The following is an 18,012-nucleotide window of genomic DNA, read 5'->3' as shown; positions in this document are numbered from 1 at the left end:
TTTCTCCTCTTTTCCTCTCCTTTTCTCTCTTTTTTTTCTTATCTTGTCTTCTACCCCAGTGTCATTTAGTAAATATTATTGTCGCATTTTACACTTCACTCAATGCTGCACAGCTGTAGAACTTTCTTCATCTTTGTTCATATAATTGTGATGTTGAATAATTAGCCAATTGAAAGAGGTTCTCAGTTATATTCCTTTTTAAAGCTCTTTAAATGTTATTGTACTTTTGTACAGCTGTGCAGCATTGAGTGAAGTGTAAAAAGCTGCAATAATATTTCCTGAAATGACAGTGAAGGAGAAACAGCGCCCCCCGCTGCTTAGAGGGCGAAAATGCTTACGGCACCGGGTATTCCCAGGCGGTCTCCCATCCAAGTACTAACCCGGCCCGACCCTGCTTAGCTTCTGAGATCGGACGAGATCGGGCGTGTTCAGAGTGGTATGGCCGTAAACGAGGAGTGCAGCCACACACAGGCTCTTTATAGGTGAGACAGACCCGGGTCAAGTCATTGTGTACACACAACTACGTTAAAGTTCATGAATATCACAATTAACATGATGCCTTCATTAGAAACACACATTTCTGGTTAGTCAAGTCTTACCTCATGAAACTGATAATCCACACATAGAACATAAAAAGTGACCACTAACAACTCCTACGCTCACGATGGTCATCATCATCATCTTCATCATCTTCATCATCATCTTCATCATCACACAGTGGCTCGTCTCATTCACTTCTCATGTGCATTTATTCTTTATATATTATGACCATGTACAATACTGGTTTTCTGATTGTGTGCTTTCATATATCTTTCCTAATGTAACTTCAATGTTTTTTGAAATGTTTATGGGTTCAAAGCCAGCTGGAACCATCTTTGGCTTTTCCTCACTTCCACACACACACACACACACACACACGGTCTCTCTCTCTCTCTCTCTCTCTCTCTCTCTCTGTGTGTGGGGAGGGGGCGTATACAGAATACCAGGACAGAGGGAGTGTTAATTTGCAAATTGTAGAAGTTTCTCAGTTATATTCCTTTTTAAAGCTCTTTAAATGTCATTGTACTTTTGTACAGCTGTGCAGCATTGAGTGAAGTGTAAAAAGCTGCAATAATATTTCCTGAAATGACAGTGAAGGAGAAACAGCGCCCCCCGCTGCTTAGAGGGCGAAAATGCTTACGGCACCGGGTATTCCCAGGCGGTCTCCCATCCAAGTACTAACCCGGCCCGACCCTGCTTAGCTTCCGAGATCGGACGAGATCGGGCGTGTTCAGAGTGGTATGGCCGTAAACGAGGAGTGCAGCCACACACAGGCTCTTTATAGGTGAGACAGACCCGGGTCAAGTCACTGTGCACACAAAGATACCAAACTACGTTTTTGGAAAATAATTTATGATCCAAATCAACATTTAAAGCTTTGGTGATGGAGGGTTAGGTCAGGAGAAATGAATTTCTCCTCTTTTCCTCTCCTTTTCTCTCTTTTTTTTCTTATCTTGTCTTCTACCCCAGTGTCATTTAGTAAATATTATTGTCGCATTTTACACTTCACTCAATGCTGCACAGCTGTAGAACTTTCTTCATCTTTGTTCATATAATTGTGATGTTGAATAATTAGCCAATTGAAAGAGGTTCTCAGTTATATTCCTTTTTAAAGCTCTTTAAATGTTATTGTACTTTTGTACAGCTGTGCAGCATTGAGTGAAGTGTAAAAAGCTGCAATAATATTTCCTGAAATGACAGTGAAGGAGAAACAGCGCCCCCCGCTGCTTAGAGGGCAAAAATGCTTACGGCACCGGGTATTCCCAGGCGGTCTCCCATCCAAGTACTAACCCGGCCCGACCCTGCTTAGCTTCCGAGATCAGACGAGATCGGGCATGTTCAGAGTGGTATGGCCGTAAACGAGGAGTGCAGCCACACACAGGCTCTTTATAGGTGAGACAGACCCGGGTCAAGTCATTGTGTACACACAACTACGTTAAAGTTCATGAATATCACAATTAACATGATGCCTTCATTAGAAACACACATTTCTGGTTAGTCAAGTCTTACCTCATGAAACTGATAATCCACACATAGAACATAAAAAGTGACCACTAACAACTCCTACGCTCACGATGGTCATCATCATCATCTTCATCATCTTCATCATCATCTTCATCATCACACAGTGGCTCGTCTCATTCACTTCTCATGTGCATTTATTCTTCATATATTATGACCATGTACAATACTGGTTTTCTGATTGTGTGCTTTCATATATCTTTCCTAATGTAACTTCAATGTTTTTTGAAATGTTTATGGGTTCAAAGCCAGCTGGAACCATCTTTGGCTTTTCCTCACTTCCACACACACACACACACACACACACACACACGGTCTCTCTCTCTCTCTCTCTCTCTCTCTCTCTCTCTCTCTCTGTGTGTGGGGAGGGGGCGTATACAGAATACCAGGACAGAGGGAGTGTTAATTTGCAAATTGTAGAAGTTTCTCAGTTATATTCCTTTTTAAAGCTCTTTAAATGTTATTGTACTTTTGTACAGCTGTGCAGCATTGAGTGAAGTGTAAAAAGCTGCAATAATATTTCCTGAAATGACAGTGAAGGAGAAACAGCGCCCCCCGCTGCTTAGAGGGCGAAAATGCTTACGGCACCGGGTATTCCCAGGCGGTCTCCCATCCAAGTACTAACCCGGCCCGACCCTGCTTAGCTTCCGAGATCGGACGAGATCGGGCGTGTTCAGAGTGGTATGGCCGTAAACGAGGAGTGCAGCCTCTGCACAGGCTCTTTATAGGTGAGACAGACCCGGGTCAAGTCACTGTGCACACAAAGATACCAAATTACGTTTTTGGAAAATAATTTATGATCCAAATCAACATTTAAAGCTTTGGTGATGGAGGGTTAGGTCAGGAGAAATGAATTTCTCCTCTTTTCCTCTCCTTTTCTCTCTTTTTTTTCTTATCTTGTCTTCTACCCCAGTGTCATTTAGTAAATATTATTGCCGCATTTTACACTTCACTCAATGCTGCACAGCTGTAGAACTTTCTTCATCTTTGTTCATATAATTGTGATGTTGAATAATTAGCCAATTGAAAGAGGTTCTCAGTTATATTCCTTTTTAAAGCTCTTTAAATGTTATTGTACTTTTGTACAGCTGTGCAGCATTGAGTGAAGTGTAAAAAGCTGCAATAATATTTCCTGAAATGACAGTGAAGGAGAAACAGCGCCCCCTGCTGCTTAGAGGGCGAAAATGCTTACGGCACCGGGTATTCCCAGGCGGTCTCCCATCCAAGTACTAACCCGGCCCGACCCTGCTTAGCTTCCGAGATCGGACGAGATCGGGCGTGTTCAGAGTGGTATGGCCGTAAACGAGCACTGCAGCCACACACAGGCTCTTTATAGGTGAGACAGACCCGGGTCAAGTCATTGTGTACACACAACTACGTTAAAGTTCATGAATATCACAATTAACATGATGCCTTCATTAGAAACACACATTTCTGGTTAGTCAAGTCTTACCTCATGAAACTGATAATCCACACATAGAACATAAAAAGTGACCACTAACAACTCCTACGCTCACGATGGTCATCATCATCATCTTCATCATCTTCATCATCATCTTCATCATCACACAGTGGCTCGTCTCATTCACTTCTCATGTGCATTTATTCTTCATATATTATGACCATGTACAATACTGGTTTTCTGATTGTGTGCTTTCATATATCTTTCCTAATGTAACTTCAATGTTTTTTGAAATGTTTATGGGTTCAAAGCCAGCTGGAACCATCTTTGGCTTTTCCTCACTTCCACACACACACACACACACACACACGGTCTCTCTCTCTCTCTCTCTCTCTCTCTCTCTCTCTCTCTCTGTGTGTGGGGAGGGGGCGTATACAGAATACCAGGACAGAGGGAGTGTTAATTTGCAAATTGTAGAAGTTTCTCAGTTATATTCCTTTTTAAAGCTCTTTAAATGTTATTGTACTTTTGTACAGCTGTGCAGCATTGAGTGAAGTGTAAAAAGCTGCAATAATATTTCCTGAAATGACAGTGAAGGAGAAACAGCGCCCCCCGCTGCTTAGAGGGCGAAAATGCTTACGGCACCGGGTATTCCCAGGCGGTCTCCCATTCAAGTACTAACCCGGCCCGACCCTGCTTAACTTTCGAGATCGGACGAGATCGGGCGTGTTCAGAGTGGTATGGCCGTAAACGAGGAGTGCAGCCACACACAGGCTCTTTATAGGTGAGACAGACCCGGGTCAAGTCATTGTGTACACACAACTACGTTAAAGTTCATGAATATCACAATTAACATGATGCCTTCATTAGAAACACACATTTCTGGTTAGTCAAGTCTTACCTCATGAAACTGATAATCCACACATAGAACATAAAAAGTGACCACTAACAACTCCTACGCTCACGATGGTCATCATCATCATCTTCATCATCTTCATCATCATCTTCATCATCACACAGTGGCTCGTCTCATTCACTTCTCATGTGCATTTATTCTTCATATATTATGACCATGTACAATACTGGTTTTCTGATTGTGTGCTTTCATATATCTTTCCTAATGTAACTTCAATGTTTTTTGAAATGTTTATGGGTTCAAAGCCAGCTGGAACCATCTTTGGCTTTTCCTCACTTCCACACACACACACACACACACACACACGGTCTCTCTCTCTCTCTCTCTCTCTCTCTCTCTCTCTCTCTCTGTGTATGTGGGGAAGGGGCGTATACAGAATACCAGGACAGAGGGAGTGTTAATTTGCAAATTGTAGAAGTTTCTCAGTTATATTCCTTTTTAAAGTTCTTTAAATGTTATTGTACTTTTGTACAGCTGTGCAGCATTGAGTGAAGTGTAAAAAGCTGCAATAATATTTCCTGAAATGACAGTGAAGGAGAAACAGCGCCCCCCGCTGCTTAGAGGGCGAAAATGCTTACGGCACCGGGTATTCCCAGGCGGTCTCCCATTCAAGTACTAACCCGGCCCGACCCTGCTTAGCTTCCGAGATCGGACGAGATCGGGCGTGTTCAGAGTGGTATGGCCGTAAACGAGGAGTGCAGCCACACACAGGCTCTTTATAGGTGAGACAGACCCGGGTCAAGTCATTGTGTACACACAACTACGTTAAAGTTCATGAATATCACAATTAACATGATGCCTTCATTAGAAACACACATTTCTGGTTAGTCAAGTCTTACCTCATGAAACTGATAATCCACACATAGAACATAAAAAGTGACCACTAACAACTCCTACGCTCACGATGGTCATCATCATCATCTTCATCATCTTCATCATCATCTTCATCATCACACAGTGGCTCGTCTCATTCACTTCTCATGTGCATTTATTCTTCATATATTATGACCATGTCCAATACTGGTTTTCTGATTGTGTGCTTTCATATATCTTTCCTAATGTAACTTCAATGTTTTTTGAAATGTTTATGGGTTCAAAGCCAGCTGGAACCATCTTTGGCTTTTCCTCACTTCCACACACACACACACACACACACACGGTCTCTCTCTCTCTCTCTCTCTCTCTCTCTCTCTCTCTCTGTGTGTGGGGAGGGGGCGTATACAGAATACCAGGACAGAGGGAGTGTTAATTTGCAAATTGTAGAAGTTTCTCAGTTATATTCCTTTTTAAAGCTCTTTAAATGTTATTGTACTTGTGTACAGCTGTGCAGCATTGAGTGAAGTGTAAAAAGCTGCAATAATATTTCCTGAAATGATAGTGAAGGAGAAACAGCGCCCCCCGCAGCGTAGATGGCAAAAATGCTTACGGCACCGGGTATTCCCAGGCGGTCTCCCATCCAAGTACTAACCCAGCCCGACCCTGCTTAGCTTCCGAGATCGGACGAGATCGGGCGTGTTCAGAGTGGTATGGCCGTAAACGAGGATTGCAGCCACACACAGGCTCTTTATAGATGAGACAGACCCGGGTCAAGTCATTGTGTACACACAACTACGTTAAAGTTCATGAATATCACAATTAACATGATGCCTTCATTAGAAACACACATTTCTGGTTAGTCAAGTCTTACCTCATGAAACTGATAATCCACACATAGAACATAAAAAGTGACCACTAACAACTCCTACGCTCACGATGGTCATCTTCATCATCTTCATCATCTTCATCATCATCTTCATCATCACACAGTGGCTCGTCTCATTCACTTCTCATGTGCATTTATTCTTCATATATTATGACCATGTACAATACTGGTTTTCTGATTGTGTGCTTTCATATATCTTTCCTAATGTAACTTCAATGTTTTTTGAAATGTTTATGGGTTCAAAGCCAGCTGGAACCATCTTTGGATTTTCCTCACTTCCACACACACACACACACACACGGTCTCTCTCTCTCTCTCTCTCTCTCTCTCTCTCTCTCTCTCTCTGTGTGTGGGGAGGGGGCGTATACAGAATACCAGGACATAGGGAGTGTTAATTTGCAAATTGTAGAAGTTTCTCAGTTAAATTCCTTTTTAAAGCTCTTTAAATGTTATTGTACTTTTGTACAGCTGTGCAGCATTGAGTGAAGTGTAAAAAGCTGCAATAATATTTCCTGAAATGACAGTGAAGGAGAAACAGCGCCCCCCGCTGCTTAGAGGGCGAAAATGCTTACGGCACCGGGTATTCCCAGGCGGTCTCCCATCCAAGTACTAACCCGGCCCAACCCTGCTTAGCTTCCGAGATCGGACGAGATCGGGCGTGTTCAGAGTGGTATGGCCGTAAACGAGGAGTGCAGCCACACACAGGCTCTTTATAGGTGAGACAGACCCGGGTCAAGTCACTGTGCACACAAAGATACCAAACAACGTTTTTGGAAAATAATTTATGATCCAAATCAACATTTAAAGCTTTGGTGATGGAGGGTTAGGTCAGGAGAAATGAATTTCTCCTCTTTCCTCTCCTTTTCTCTCTTTTTTTTCTTATCTTGTCTTCTACCCCAGTGTCATTTAGTAAATATTATTGCCGCATTTTACACTTCACTCAATGCTGCACAGCTGTAGAACTTTCTTCATCTTTGTTCATATAATTGTGATGTTGAATAATTAGCCAATTGAAAGAGGTTCTCAGTTATATTCCTTTTTAAAGCTCTTTAAATGTTATTGTACTTTTGTACAGCTGTGCAGCATTGAGTGAAGTGTAAAAAGCTGCAATAATATTTCCTGAAATGACAGTGAAGGAGAAACAGCGCCCCCCGCTGCTTAGAGGGCAAAAATGCTTACGGCACCGGGTATTCCCAGGCGGTCTCCCATCCAAGTACTAACCCGGCCCGACCCTGCTTAGCTTCCGAGATCGGACGTGTTCAGAGTGGTATGGCCGTAAACGAGGAGTGCAGCCACACACAGGCTCTTTATAGGTGAGACAGACCCGGGTCAAGTCACTGTGCACACAAAGATACCAAACTACGTTTTTGGAAAATAATTTATGATCCAAATCAACATTTAAAGCTTTGGTGATGGAGGGTTAGGTCAGGAGAAATGAATTTCTCCTCTTTTCCTCTCCTTTTCTCTCTTTTTTTTCTTATCTTGTCTTCTACCCCAGTGTCATTTAGTAAATATTATTGTCGCATTTTACACTTCACTCAATGCTGCACAGCTGTAGAACTTTCTTCATCTTTGTTCATATAATTGTGATGTTGAATAATTAGCCAATTGAAAGAGGTTCTCAGTTATATTCCTTTTTAAAGCTCTTTAAATGTTATTGTACTTTTGTACAGCTGTGCAGCATTGAGTGAAGTGTAAAAAGCTGCAATAATATTTCCTGAAATGACAGTGAAGGAGAAACAGCGCCCCCTGCTGCTTAGAGGGCGAAAATGCTTACGGCACCGGGTATTCCCAGGCGGTCTCCCATCCAAGTACTAACCCGGCCCGACCCTGCTTAGCTTCCGAGATCGGACGAGATCGGGCATGTTCAGAGTGGTATGGCCGTAAACGAGGAGTGCAGCCACACACAGGCTCTTTATAGGTGAGACAGACCCGGGTCAAGTCATTGTGTACACACAACTACGTTAAAGTTCATGAATATCACAATTAACATGATGCCTTCATTAGAAACACACATTTCTGGTTAGTCAAGTCTTACCTCATGAAACTGATAATCCACACATGGAACATAAAAAGTGACCACTAACAACTCCTACGCTCACGATGGTCATCATCATCATCTTCATCATCTTCATCATCATCTTCATCATCACACAGTGGCTCGTCTCATTCACTTCTCATGTGCATTTATTCTTCATATATTATGACCATGTACAATACTGGTTTTCTGATTGTGTGCTTTCATATATCTTTCCTAATGTGACTTCAATGTTTTTTGAAATGTTTATGGGTTCAAAGCCAGCTGGAACCATCTTTGGCTTTTCCTCACTTCCACACACACACACACACACACACACGGTCTCTCTCTCTCTCTCTCTCTCTCTCTCTCTCTCTCTCTCTCTCTCTCTCTGTGTGTGTGGGGAGGGGGCGTATACAGAATACCAGGACAGAGGGAGTGTTAATTTGCAAATTGTAGAAGTTTCTCAGTTATATTCCTTTTTAAAGTTCTTTAAATGTTATTGTACTTTTGTACAGCTGTGCAGCATTGAGTGAAGTGTAAAAAGCTGCAATAATATTTCCTGAAATGACAGTGAAGGAGAAACAGCGCCCCCCGCTGCTTAGAGGGCAAAAATGCTTACGGCACCGGGTATTCCCAGGCGGTCTCCCATCCAAGTACTAACCCGGCCCAACCCTGCTTAGCTTCCAAGATCAGACGAGATCGGGCGTGTTCAGAGTGGTATGGCCGTAAACGAGGAGTGCAGCCACACACAGGCTCTTTATAGGTGAGACAGACCCGGGTCAAGTCACTGTGCACACAAAGATACCAAACTACGTTTTTGGAAAATAATTTATGATCCAAATCAACATTTAAAGCTTTGGTGATGGAGGGTTAGGTCAGGACAAATGAATTTCTCCTCTTTTCCTCTCCTTTTCGCTCTTTTTTTTCTTATCTTGTCTTCTACCCCAGTGTCATTTAGTAAATATTATTGTCGCATTTTACACTTCACTCAATGCTGCACAGCTGTAGAACTTTCTTCATCTTTGTTCATATAATTGTGATGTTGAATAATTAGCCAATTGAAAGAGGTTCTCAGTTATATTCCTTTTTAAAGTTCTTTAAATGTTATTGTACTTTTGTACAGCTGTGCAGCATTGAGTGAAGTGTAAAAAGCTGCAATAATATTTCCTGAAATGACAGTGAAGGAGAAACAGCGCCCCCCGCTGCTTAGAGGGCGAAAATGCTTACGGCACCGGGTATTCCCAGGCGGTCTCCCATCCAAGTACTAACCCGGCCCGACCCTGCTTAGCTTCCGAGATCGGACGAGATCGGGCGTGTTCAGAGTGGTATGGCCGTAAACGAGGAGTGCAGCCACACACAGGCTCTTTATAGGTGAGACAGACCCGGGTCAAGTCACTGTGCACACAAAGATACCAAACTACGTTTTTGGAAAATAATTTATGATCCAAATCAACATTTAAAGCTTTGGTGATGGAGGGTTAGGTCAGGAGAAATGAATTTCTCCTCTTTTCCTCTCCTTTTCTCTCTTTTTTTTCTTATCTTGTCTTCTACCCCAGTGTCATTTAGTAAATATTATTGTCGCATTTTACACTTCACTCAATGCTGCACAGCTGTAGAACTTTCTTCATCTTTGTTCATATAATTGTGATGTTGAATAATTAGCCAATTGAAAGAGGTTCTCAGTTATATTCCTTTTTAAAGCTCTTTAAATGTTATTGTACTTTTGTACAGCTGTGCAGCATTGAGTGAAGTGTAAAAAGCTGCAATAATATTTCCTGAAATGACAGTGAAGGAGAAACAGCGCCCCCCGCTGCTTAGAGGGCAAAAATGCTTACGGCACCGGGTATTCCCAGGCGGTCTCCCATCCAAGTACTAACCCGGCCCGACCCTGCTTAGCTTCCGAGATCGGACGTGTTCAGAGTGGTATGGCCGTAAACGAGGAGTGCAGCCACACACAGGCTCTTTATAGGTGAGACAGACCCGGGTCAAGTCACTGTGCACACAAAGATACCAAACTACGTTTTTGGAAAATAATTTATGATCCAAATCAACATTTAAAGCTTTGGTGATGGAGGGTTAGGTCAGGAGAAATGAATTTCTCCTCTTTTCCTCTCCTTTTCTCTCTTTTTTTTCTTATCTTGTCTTCTACCCCAGTGTCATTTAGTAAATATTATTGTCGCATTTTACACTTCACTCAATGCTGCACAGCTGTAGAACTTTCTTCATCTTTGTTCATATAATTGTGATGTTGAATAATTAGCCAATTGAAAGAGGTTCTCAGTTATATTCCTTTTTAAAGCTCTTTAAATGTTATTGTACTTTTGTACAGCTGTGCAGCATTGAGTGAAGTGTAAAAAGCTGCAATAATATTTCCTGAAATGACAGTGAAGGAGAAACAGCGCCCCCTGCTGCTTAGAGGGCGAAAATGCTTACGGCACCGGGTATTCCCAGGCGGTCTCCCATCCAAGTACTAACCCGGCCCGACCCTGCTTAGCTTCCGAGATCGGACGAGATCGGGCATGTTCAGAGTGGTATGGCCGTAAACGAGGAGTGCAGCCACACACAGGCTCTTTATAGGTGAGACAGACCCGGGTCAAGTCATTGTGTACACACAACTACGTTAAAGTTCATGAATATCACAATTAACATGATGCCTTCATTAGAAACACACATTTCTGGTTAGTCAAGTCTTACCTCATGAAACTGATAATCCACACATGGAACATAAAAAGTGACCACTAACAACTCCTACGCTCACGATGGTCATCATCATCATCTTCATCATCTTCATCATCATCTTCATCATCACACAGTGGCTCGTCTCATTCACTTCTCATGTGCATTTATTCTTCATATATTATGACCATGTACAATACTGGTTTTCTGATTGTGTGCTTTCATATATCTTTCCTAATGTGACTTCAATGTTTTTTGAAATGTTTATGGGTTCAAAGCCAGCTGGAACCATCTTTGGCTTTTCCTCACTTCCACACACACACACACACACACACACGGTCTCTCTCTCTCTCTCTCTCTCTCTCTCTCTCTCTCTCTCTCTCTGTGTGTGTGGGGAGGGGGCGTATACAGAATACCAGGACAGAGGGAGTGTTAATTTGCAAATTGTAGAAGTTTCTCAGTTATATTCCTTTTTAAAGTTCTTTAAATGTTATTGTACTTTTGTACAGCTGTGCAGCATTGAGTGAAGTGTAAAAAGCTGCAATAATATTTCCTGAAATGACAGTGAAGGAGAAACAGCGCCCCCCGCTGCTTAGAGGGCAAAAATGCTTACGGCACCGGGTATTCCCAGGCGGTCTCCCATCCAAGTACTAACCCGGCCCAACCCTGCTTAGCTTCCAAGATCAGACGAGATCGGGCGTGTTCAGAGTGGTATGGCCGTAAACGAGGAGTGCAGCCACACACAGGCTCTTTATAGGTGAGACAGACCCGGGTCAAGTCACTGTGCACACAAAGATACCAAACTACGTTTTTGGAAAATAATTTATGATCCAAATCAACATTTAAAGCTTTGGTGATGGAGGGTTAGGTCAGGACAAATGAATTTCTCCTCTTTTCCTCTCCTTTTCGCTCTTTTTTTTCTTATCTTGTCTTCTACCCCAGTGTCATTTAGTAAATATTATTGTCGCATTTTACACTTCACTCAATGCTGCACAGCTGTAGAACTTTCTTCATCTTTGTTCATATAATTGTGATGTTGAATAATTAGCCAATTGAAAGAGGTTCTCAGTTATATTCCTTTTTAAAGTTCTTTAAATGTTATTGTACTTTTGTACAGCTGTGCAGCATTGAGTGAAGTGTAAAAAGCTGCAATAATATTTCCTGAAATGACAGTGAAGGAGAAACAGCGCCCCCCGCTGCTTAGAGGGCGAAAATGCTTACGGCACCGGGTATTCCCAGGCGGTCTCCCATCCAAGTACTAACCCGGCCCGACCCTGCTTAGCTTCCGAGATCGGACGAGATCGGGCGTGTTCAGAGTGGTATGGCCGTAAACGAGGCGTGCAGCCACACACAGGCTCTTTATAGGTGAGACAGACCCGGGTCAAGTCACTGTGCACACAAAGATACCAAACTACGTTTTTGGAAAATAATTTATGATCCAAATCAACATTTAAAGCTTTGGTGATGGAGGGTTAGGTCAGGAGAAATGAATTTCTCCTCTTTTCCTCTCCTTTTCTCTCTTTTTTTTCTTATCTTGTCTTCTACCCCAGTGTCATTTAGTAAATATTATTGTCGCATTTTACACTTCACTCAATGCTGCACAGCTGTAGAACTTTCTTCATCTTTGTTCATATAATTGTGATGTTGAATAATTAGCCAATTGAAAGAGGTTCTCAGTTATATTCCTTTTTAAAGCTCTTTAAATGTTATTGTACTTTTGTACAGCTGTGCAGCATTGAGTGAAGTGTAAAAAGCTGCAATAATATTTCCTGAAATGACAGTGAAGGAGAAACAGCGCCCCCCGCTGCTTAGAGGGCAAAAATGCTTACGGCACCGGGTATTCCCAGGCGGTCTCCCATCCAAGTACTAACCCGGCCCGACCCTGCTTAGCTTCTGAGATCGGACGAGATCGGGCGTGTTCAGAGTGGTATGGCCGTAAACGAGGAGTGCAGCCACACACAGGCTCTTTATAGGTGAGACATACCCGGGTCAAGTCATTGTGTACACACAACTACGTTAAAGTTCATGAATATCACAATTAACATGATGCCTTCATTAGAAACACACATTTCTGGTTAGTCAAGTCTTACCTCATGAAACTGATAATCCACACATAGAACATAAAAAGTGACCACTAACAACTCCTACGCTCACGATGGTCATCATCATCATCTTCATCATCTTCATCATCATCTTCATCATCACACAGTGGCTCGTCTCATTCACTTCTCATGTGCATTTATTCTTCATATATTATGACCATGTACAATACTGGTTTTCTGATTGTGTGCTTTCATATATCTTTCCTAATGTAACTTCAATGTTTTTTGAAATGTTTATGGGTTCAAAGCCAGCTGGAACCATCTTTGGCTTTTCCTCACTTCCACACACACACACACACACACACACACGGACTCTCTCTCTCTCTCTCTCTCTCTCTCTCTCTCTCTCTCTCTCTCTCTCTCTCTCTCTCTCTCTCTCTCTGTGTGTGGGGAGGGGGCGTATACAGAATACCAGGACATAGGGAGTGTTAATTTGCAAATTGTAGAAGTTTCTCAGTTATATTCCTTTTTAAAGCTCTTTAAATGTTATTGTACGTTTGTACAGCTGTGCAGCATTGAGTGAAGTGTAAAAAGCTGCAATAATATTTCCTGAAATGACAGTGAAGGAGAAACAGCGCCCCCCGCTGCTTAGAGGGCAAAAATGCTTACGGCACCGGGTATTCCCAGGCGGTCTCCCATCCAAGTACTAACCTGGCCCGACCCTGCTTAGCTTCTGAGATCGGACGAGATCGGGCGTGTTCAGAGTGGTATGGCCGTAAACGAGGCGTGCAGCCACACACAGGCTCTTTATAGGTGAGACAGACCCGGGTCAAGTCATTGTGTACACACAACTACGTTAAAGTTCATGAATATCACAATTAACATGATGCCTTCATTAGAAACACACATTTCTGGTTAGTCAAGTCTTACCTCATGAAACTGATAATCCACACATAGAACATAAAAAGTGACCACTAACAACTCCTACGCTCACGATGGTCATCATCATCATCTTCATCATCTTCATCATCATCTTCATCATCACACAGTGGCTCGTCTCATTCACTTCTCATGTGCATTTATTCTTCATATATTATGACCATGTACAATACTGGTTTTCTGATTGTGTGCTTTCATATATCTTTCCTAATGTAACTTCAATGTTTTTTTAAATGTTTATGGGTTCAAAGCCAGCTGGAACCATCTTTGGCTTTTCCTCACTTCCACACACACACACACACACACACACGGACTCTCTCTCTCTCTCTCTCTCTCTCTCTCTCTCTCTCTCTCTCTCTCTCTCTCTCTCTCTCTCTCTCTCTCTCTCTCTCTCTCTCTGTGTGTGGGGAGGGGGCGTATACAGAATACCAGGACATAGGGAGTGTTAATTTGCAAATTGTAGAAGTTTCTCAGTTAAATTCCTTTTTAAAGCTCTTTAAATGTTATTGTACGTTTGTACAGCTGTGCAGCATTGAGTGAAGTGTAAAAAGCTGCAATAATATTTCCTGAAATGACAGTGAAGGAGAAACAGCGCCCCCCGCTGCTTAGTGGGCAAAAATGCTTACGGCACCGGGTATTCCCAGGCGGTCTCCCATCCAAGTACTAACCCGGCCCGACCCTGCTTAGCTTCTGAGATCGGACGAGATCGGGCGTGTTCAGAGTGGTATGGCCGTAAACGAGGCGTGCAGCCACACACAGGCTCTTTATAGGTGAGACAGACCCGGGTCAAGTCATTGTGTACACACAACTACGTTAAAGTTCATGAATATCACAATTAACATGATGCCTTCATTAGAAACACACATTTCTGGTTAGTCAAGTCTTACCTCATGAAACTGATAATCCACACATAGAACATAAAAAGTGACCACTAACAACTCCTACGCTCACGATGGTCATCATCATCATCTTCATCATCTTCATCATCATCTTCATCATCACACAGTGGCTCGTCTCATTCACTTCTCATGTGCATTTATTCTTCATATATTATGACCATGTACAATACTGGTTTTCTGATTGTGTGCTTTCATATATCTTTCCTAATGTAACTTCAATGTTTTTTGAAATGTTTATGGGTTCAAAGCCAGCTGGAACCATCTTTGGCTTTTCCTCACTTCCACACACACACACACGGTCTCTCTCTCTCTCTCTCTCTCTCTCTCTCTCTCCCTCTCTCTCTCTCTCTCTCTCTCTCTCTGTGTGTGTGGGGAGGGGGCGTATACAGAATACCAGGACGGAGGGAGTGTTAATTTGCAAATTGTAGAAGTTTCTCAGTTATATTCCTTTTTAAAGCTCTTTAAATGTTATTGTACTTTTGTACAGCTGTGCAGCATTGAGTGAAGTGTAAAAAGCTGCAATAATATTTCCTGAAATGACAGTGAAGGAGAAACAGCGCCCCCCGCTGCTTAGAGGGCGAAAATGCTTACGGCACCGGGTATTCCCAGGCGGTCTTCCATCCAAGTACTAACCCGGCCCGACCCTGCTTAGCTTCCGAGATCGGACGAGATCGGGCGTGTTCAGAGTGGTATGGCCGTAAACGAGGACTGCAGCCACACACAGGCTCTTTATAGGTGAGACAGACCCGGGTCAAGTCAATGTGCACACAAAGATACCAAACTACGTTTTTGGAAAATAATTTATGATCCAAATCAACATTTAAAGCTTTGGTGATGGAGGGTTAGGTCAGGAGAAATGAATTTCTCCTCTTTTCCTCTCCTTTTCTCTCTTTTTTTTCTTATCTTGTCTTCTACCCCAGTGTCATTTAGTAAATATTATTGTCGCATTTTACACTTCACTCAATGCTGCACAGCTGTAGAACTTTCTTCATCTTTGTTCATATAATTGTGATGTTGAATAATTAGCCAATTGAAAGAGGTTCTCAGTTATATTCCTTTTTAAAGCTCTTTAAATGTTATTGTACTTTTGTACAGCTGTGCAGCATTGAGTGAAGTGTAAAAAGCTGCAATAATATTTCCTGAAATGACAGTGAAGGAGAAACAGCGCCCCCCGCTGCTTAGAGGGCAAAAATGCTTACGGCACCGGGTATTCCCAGGCGGTCTCCCATCCAAGTACTAACCCGGCCCGACCCTGCTTAGCTTCCGAGATCGGACGAGATCGGGCATGTTCAGAGTGGTATGGCCGTAAACGAGGAGTGCAGCCACACACAGGCTCTTTATAGGTGAGACAGACCCGGGTCAAGTCATTGTGTACACACAACTACGTTAAAGTTCATGAATATCACAATTAACATGATGCCTTCATTAGAAACACACATTTCTGGTTAGTCAAGTCTTACCTCATGAAACTGATAATCCACACATAGAACATAAAAAGTGACCACTAACAACTCCTACGCTCACGATGGTCATCATCATCATCTTCATCATCTTCATCATCATCTTCATCATCACACAGTGGCTCGTCTCATTCACTTCTCATGTGCATTTATTCTTCATATATTATGACCATGTACAATACTGATTTTCTGATTGTGTGCTTTCATATATCTTTCCTAATGTAACTTCAATGTTTTTTGAAATGTTTATGGGTTCAAAGCCAGCTGGAACCATCTTTGGCTTTTCCTCACTTCCACACACACACACACACACACACACGGTCTCTCTCTCTCTCTCTCTCTCTCTCTCTCTCTCTCTCTCTGTGTGTGGGGAGGGGGCGTATACAGAATACCAGGACAGAGGGAGTGTTAATTTGCAAATTGTAGAAGTTTCTCAGTTTTATTCCTTTTTAAAGCTCTTTAAATGTTATTGTACTTTTGTACAGCTGTGCAGCATTGAGTGAAGTGTAAAAAGCTGCAATAATATTTCCTGAAATGACAGTGAAGGAGAAACAGCGCCCCCCGCTGCTTAGAGGGCGAAAATGCTTACGGCACCGGGTATTCCCAGGCGGTCTCCCATCCAAGTACTAACCCGGCCCGACCCTGCTTAGCTTCCGAGATCGGACGAGATCGGGCGTGTTCAGAGTGGTATGGCCGTAAACGAGCACTGCAGCCACACACAGGCTCTTTATAGGTGAGACAGACCCGGGTCAAGTCACTGTGCACACAAAGATACCAAACTACGTTTTTGGAAAATAATTTATGATCCAAATCAACATTTAAAGCTTTGGTGATGGAGGGTTAGGTCAGGAGAAATGAATTTCTCCTCTTTTCCTCTCCTTTTCTCTCTTTTTTTTCTTATCTTGTCTTCTACCCCAGTGTCATTTAGTAAATATTATTGTCGCATTTTACACTTCACTCAATGCTGCACAGCTGTAGAACTTTCTTCATCTTTGTTCATATAATTGTGATGTTGAATAATTAGCCAATTGAAAGAGGTTCTCAGTTATATTCCTTTTTAAAGCTCTTTAAATGTTATTGTACTTTTGTACAGCTGTGCAGCATTGAGTGAAGTGTAAAAAGCTGCAATAATATTTCCTGAAATGACAGTGAAGGAGAAACAGCGCCCCCCGCTGCTTAGAGGGCGAAAATGCTTACGGCACCGGGTATTCCCAGGCGGTCTCCCATCCAAGTACTAACCCGGCCCGACCCTGCTTAGCTTCCGAGATCGGACGAGATCGGGCGTGTTCAGAGTGGTATGGCCGTAAACGAGGAGTGCAGCCACACACAGGCTCTTTATAGGTGAGACAGACCCGGGTCAAGTCATTGTGTACACACAACTACGTTAAAGTTCATGAATATCACAATTAACATGATGCCTTCATTAGAAACACACATTTCTGGTTAGTCAAGTCTTACCTCATGAAACTGATAATCCACACATAGAACATAAAAAGTGACCACTAACAACTCCTACGCTCACGATGGTCATCATCATCATCTTCATCATCTTCATCATCATCTTCATCATCACACAGTGGCTCGTCTCATTCACTTCTCATGTGCATTTATTCTTTATATATTATGACCATGTACAATACTGGTTTTCTGATTGTGTGCTTTCATATATCTTTCCTAATGTAACTTCAATGTTTTTTGAAATGTTTATGGGTTCAAAGCCAGCTGGAACCATCTTTGGCTTTTCCTCACTTCCACACACACACACACACACACACACGGTCTCTCTCTCTCTCTCTCTCTCTCTCTCTCTCTGTGTGTGGGGAGGGGGCGTATACAGAATACCAGGACAGAGGGAGTGTTAATTTGCAAATTGTAGAAGTTTCTCAGTTATATTC

General features: G+C 42.5%; 22 non-coding genes and 2 pseudogenes across 22 annotated transcripts; all 24 read right to left on the bottom strand.

Annotated features, from left to right (window-relative positions):
* Nucleotides 1-331: 331 nt before the first annotated feature.
* LOC142998765 (5S ribosomal RNA) lies at nucleotides 332-450 on the bottom strand. The gene has a single exon (XR_012963060.1). It is a non-coding gene; the product is annotated as a 5S ribosomal RNA (ribosomal RNA).
* A 723-nt stretch (nucleotides 451-1,173) lies between these two features.
* LOC142998708 (5S ribosomal RNA) lies at nucleotides 1,174-1,292 on the bottom strand. The gene has a single exon (XR_012963006.1). It is a non-coding gene; the product is annotated as a 5S ribosomal RNA (ribosomal RNA).
* A 489-nt stretch (nucleotides 1,293-1,781) lies between these two features.
* Nucleotides 1,782-1,900, bottom strand: LOC142998699 (5S ribosomal RNA). Its single transcript, XR_012962997.1, has one exon. It is a non-coding gene; the product is annotated as a 5S ribosomal RNA (ribosomal RNA).
* Nucleotides 1,901-2,637: 737 nt separating this feature from the next.
* Nucleotides 2,638-2,756, bottom strand: LOC142998697 (5S ribosomal RNA). The gene has a single exon (XR_012962995.1). It is a non-coding gene; the product is annotated as a 5S ribosomal RNA (ribosomal RNA).
* Nucleotides 2,757-3,246: 490 nt separating this feature from the next.
* Nucleotides 3,247-3,365, bottom strand: LOC142998685 (5S ribosomal RNA). The gene has a single exon (XR_012962984.1). It is a non-coding gene; the product is annotated as a 5S ribosomal RNA (ribosomal RNA).
* Nucleotides 3,366-4,096: 731 nt separating this feature from the next.
* On the bottom strand, nucleotides 4,097-4,215 carry LOC142998721 (5S ribosomal RNA). Its single transcript, XR_012963019.1, has one exon. It is a non-coding gene; the product is annotated as a 5S ribosomal RNA (ribosomal RNA).
* Nucleotides 4,216-4,950: 735 nt separating this feature from the next.
* Nucleotides 4,951-5,069, bottom strand: LOC142998640 (5S ribosomal RNA). The gene has a single exon (XR_012962941.1). It is a non-coding gene; the product is annotated as a 5S ribosomal RNA (ribosomal RNA).
* Nucleotides 5,070-5,798: 729 nt separating this feature from the next.
* On the bottom strand, nucleotides 5,799-5,917 carry LOC142998656 (5S ribosomal RNA). Its single transcript, XR_012962956.1, has one exon. It is a non-coding gene; the product is annotated as a 5S ribosomal RNA (ribosomal RNA).
* Nucleotides 5,918-6,646: 729 nt separating this feature from the next.
* LOC142997235 (5S ribosomal RNA) lies at nucleotides 6,647-6,765 on the bottom strand. The gene has a single exon (XR_012961969.1). It is a non-coding gene; the product is annotated as a 5S ribosomal RNA (ribosomal RNA).
* A 488-nt stretch (nucleotides 6,766-7,253) lies between these two features.
* LOC142998183 (5S ribosomal RNA) lies at nucleotides 7,254-7,362 on the bottom strand (annotated as a pseudogene).
* A 489-nt stretch (nucleotides 7,363-7,851) lies between these two features.
* On the bottom strand, nucleotides 7,852-7,970 carry LOC142998644 (5S ribosomal RNA). The gene has a single exon (XR_012962945.1). It is a non-coding gene; the product is annotated as a 5S ribosomal RNA (ribosomal RNA).
* A 743-nt stretch (nucleotides 7,971-8,713) lies between these two features.
* LOC142998715 (5S ribosomal RNA) lies at nucleotides 8,714-8,832 on the bottom strand. Its single transcript, XR_012963013.1, has one exon. It is a non-coding gene; the product is annotated as a 5S ribosomal RNA (ribosomal RNA).
* A 489-nt stretch (nucleotides 8,833-9,321) lies between these two features.
* On the bottom strand, nucleotides 9,322-9,440 carry LOC142998674 (5S ribosomal RNA). The gene has a single exon (XR_012962973.1). It is a non-coding gene; the product is annotated as a 5S ribosomal RNA (ribosomal RNA).
* A 489-nt stretch (nucleotides 9,441-9,929) lies between these two features.
* On the bottom strand, nucleotides 9,930-10,038 carry LOC142998182 (5S ribosomal RNA; annotated as a pseudogene).
* A 489-nt stretch (nucleotides 10,039-10,527) lies between these two features.
* LOC142998643 (5S ribosomal RNA) lies at nucleotides 10,528-10,646 on the bottom strand. The gene has a single exon (XR_012962944.1). It is a non-coding gene; the product is annotated as a 5S ribosomal RNA (ribosomal RNA).
* Nucleotides 10,647-11,383: 737 nt separating this feature from the next.
* LOC142998714 (5S ribosomal RNA) lies at nucleotides 11,384-11,502 on the bottom strand. The gene has a single exon (XR_012963012.1). It is a non-coding gene; the product is annotated as a 5S ribosomal RNA (ribosomal RNA).
* Nucleotides 11,503-11,991: 489 nt separating this feature from the next.
* On the bottom strand, nucleotides 11,992-12,110 carry LOC142998661 (5S ribosomal RNA). The gene has a single exon (XR_012962961.1). It is a non-coding gene; the product is annotated as a 5S ribosomal RNA (ribosomal RNA).
* Nucleotides 12,111-12,599: 489 nt separating this feature from the next.
* On the bottom strand, nucleotides 12,600-12,718 carry LOC142998764 (5S ribosomal RNA). Its single transcript, XR_012963059.1, has one exon. It is a non-coding gene; the product is annotated as a 5S ribosomal RNA (ribosomal RNA).
* Nucleotides 12,719-13,481: 763 nt separating this feature from the next.
* On the bottom strand, nucleotides 13,482-13,600 carry LOC142998746 (5S ribosomal RNA). The gene has a single exon (XR_012963042.1). It is a non-coding gene; the product is annotated as a 5S ribosomal RNA (ribosomal RNA).
* Nucleotides 13,601-14,377: 777 nt separating this feature from the next.
* On the bottom strand, nucleotides 14,378-14,496 carry LOC142998763 (5S ribosomal RNA). Its single transcript, XR_012963058.1, has one exon. It is a non-coding gene; the product is annotated as a 5S ribosomal RNA (ribosomal RNA).
* A 745-nt stretch (nucleotides 14,497-15,241) lies between these two features.
* On the bottom strand, nucleotides 15,242-15,360 carry LOC142998704 (5S ribosomal RNA). The gene has a single exon (XR_012963002.1). It is a non-coding gene; the product is annotated as a 5S ribosomal RNA (ribosomal RNA).
* A 489-nt stretch (nucleotides 15,361-15,849) lies between these two features.
* On the bottom strand, nucleotides 15,850-15,968 carry LOC142998642 (5S ribosomal RNA). Its single transcript, XR_012962943.1, has one exon. It is a non-coding gene; the product is annotated as a 5S ribosomal RNA (ribosomal RNA).
* A 731-nt stretch (nucleotides 15,969-16,699) lies between these two features.
* Nucleotides 16,700-16,818, bottom strand: LOC142998650 (5S ribosomal RNA). Its single transcript, XR_012962950.1, has one exon. It is a non-coding gene; the product is annotated as a 5S ribosomal RNA (ribosomal RNA).
* Nucleotides 16,819-17,307: 489 nt separating this feature from the next.
* On the bottom strand, nucleotides 17,308-17,426 carry LOC142998638 (5S ribosomal RNA). Its single transcript, XR_012962939.1, has one exon. It is a non-coding gene; the product is annotated as a 5S ribosomal RNA (ribosomal RNA).
* Nucleotides 17,427-18,012: the final 586 nt, after the last annotated feature.

The sequence above is a fragment of the Genypterus blacodes genome, unplaced genomic scaffold, assembly GCF_046128005.1.
Source record: "Genypterus blacodes isolate CSIRO-AG114 ecotype Tasmania unplaced genomic scaffold, CSIRO-AGI_Gbla_v1 ptg000039l_1, whole genome shotgun sequence".
In the NCBI taxonomy this organism is placed as follows: domain Eukaryota; kingdom Metazoa; phylum Chordata; class Actinopteri; order Ophidiiformes; family Ophidiidae; genus Genypterus; species Genypterus blacodes.
This window is presented reverse-complemented; position numbering and strand designations above follow the sequence as displayed.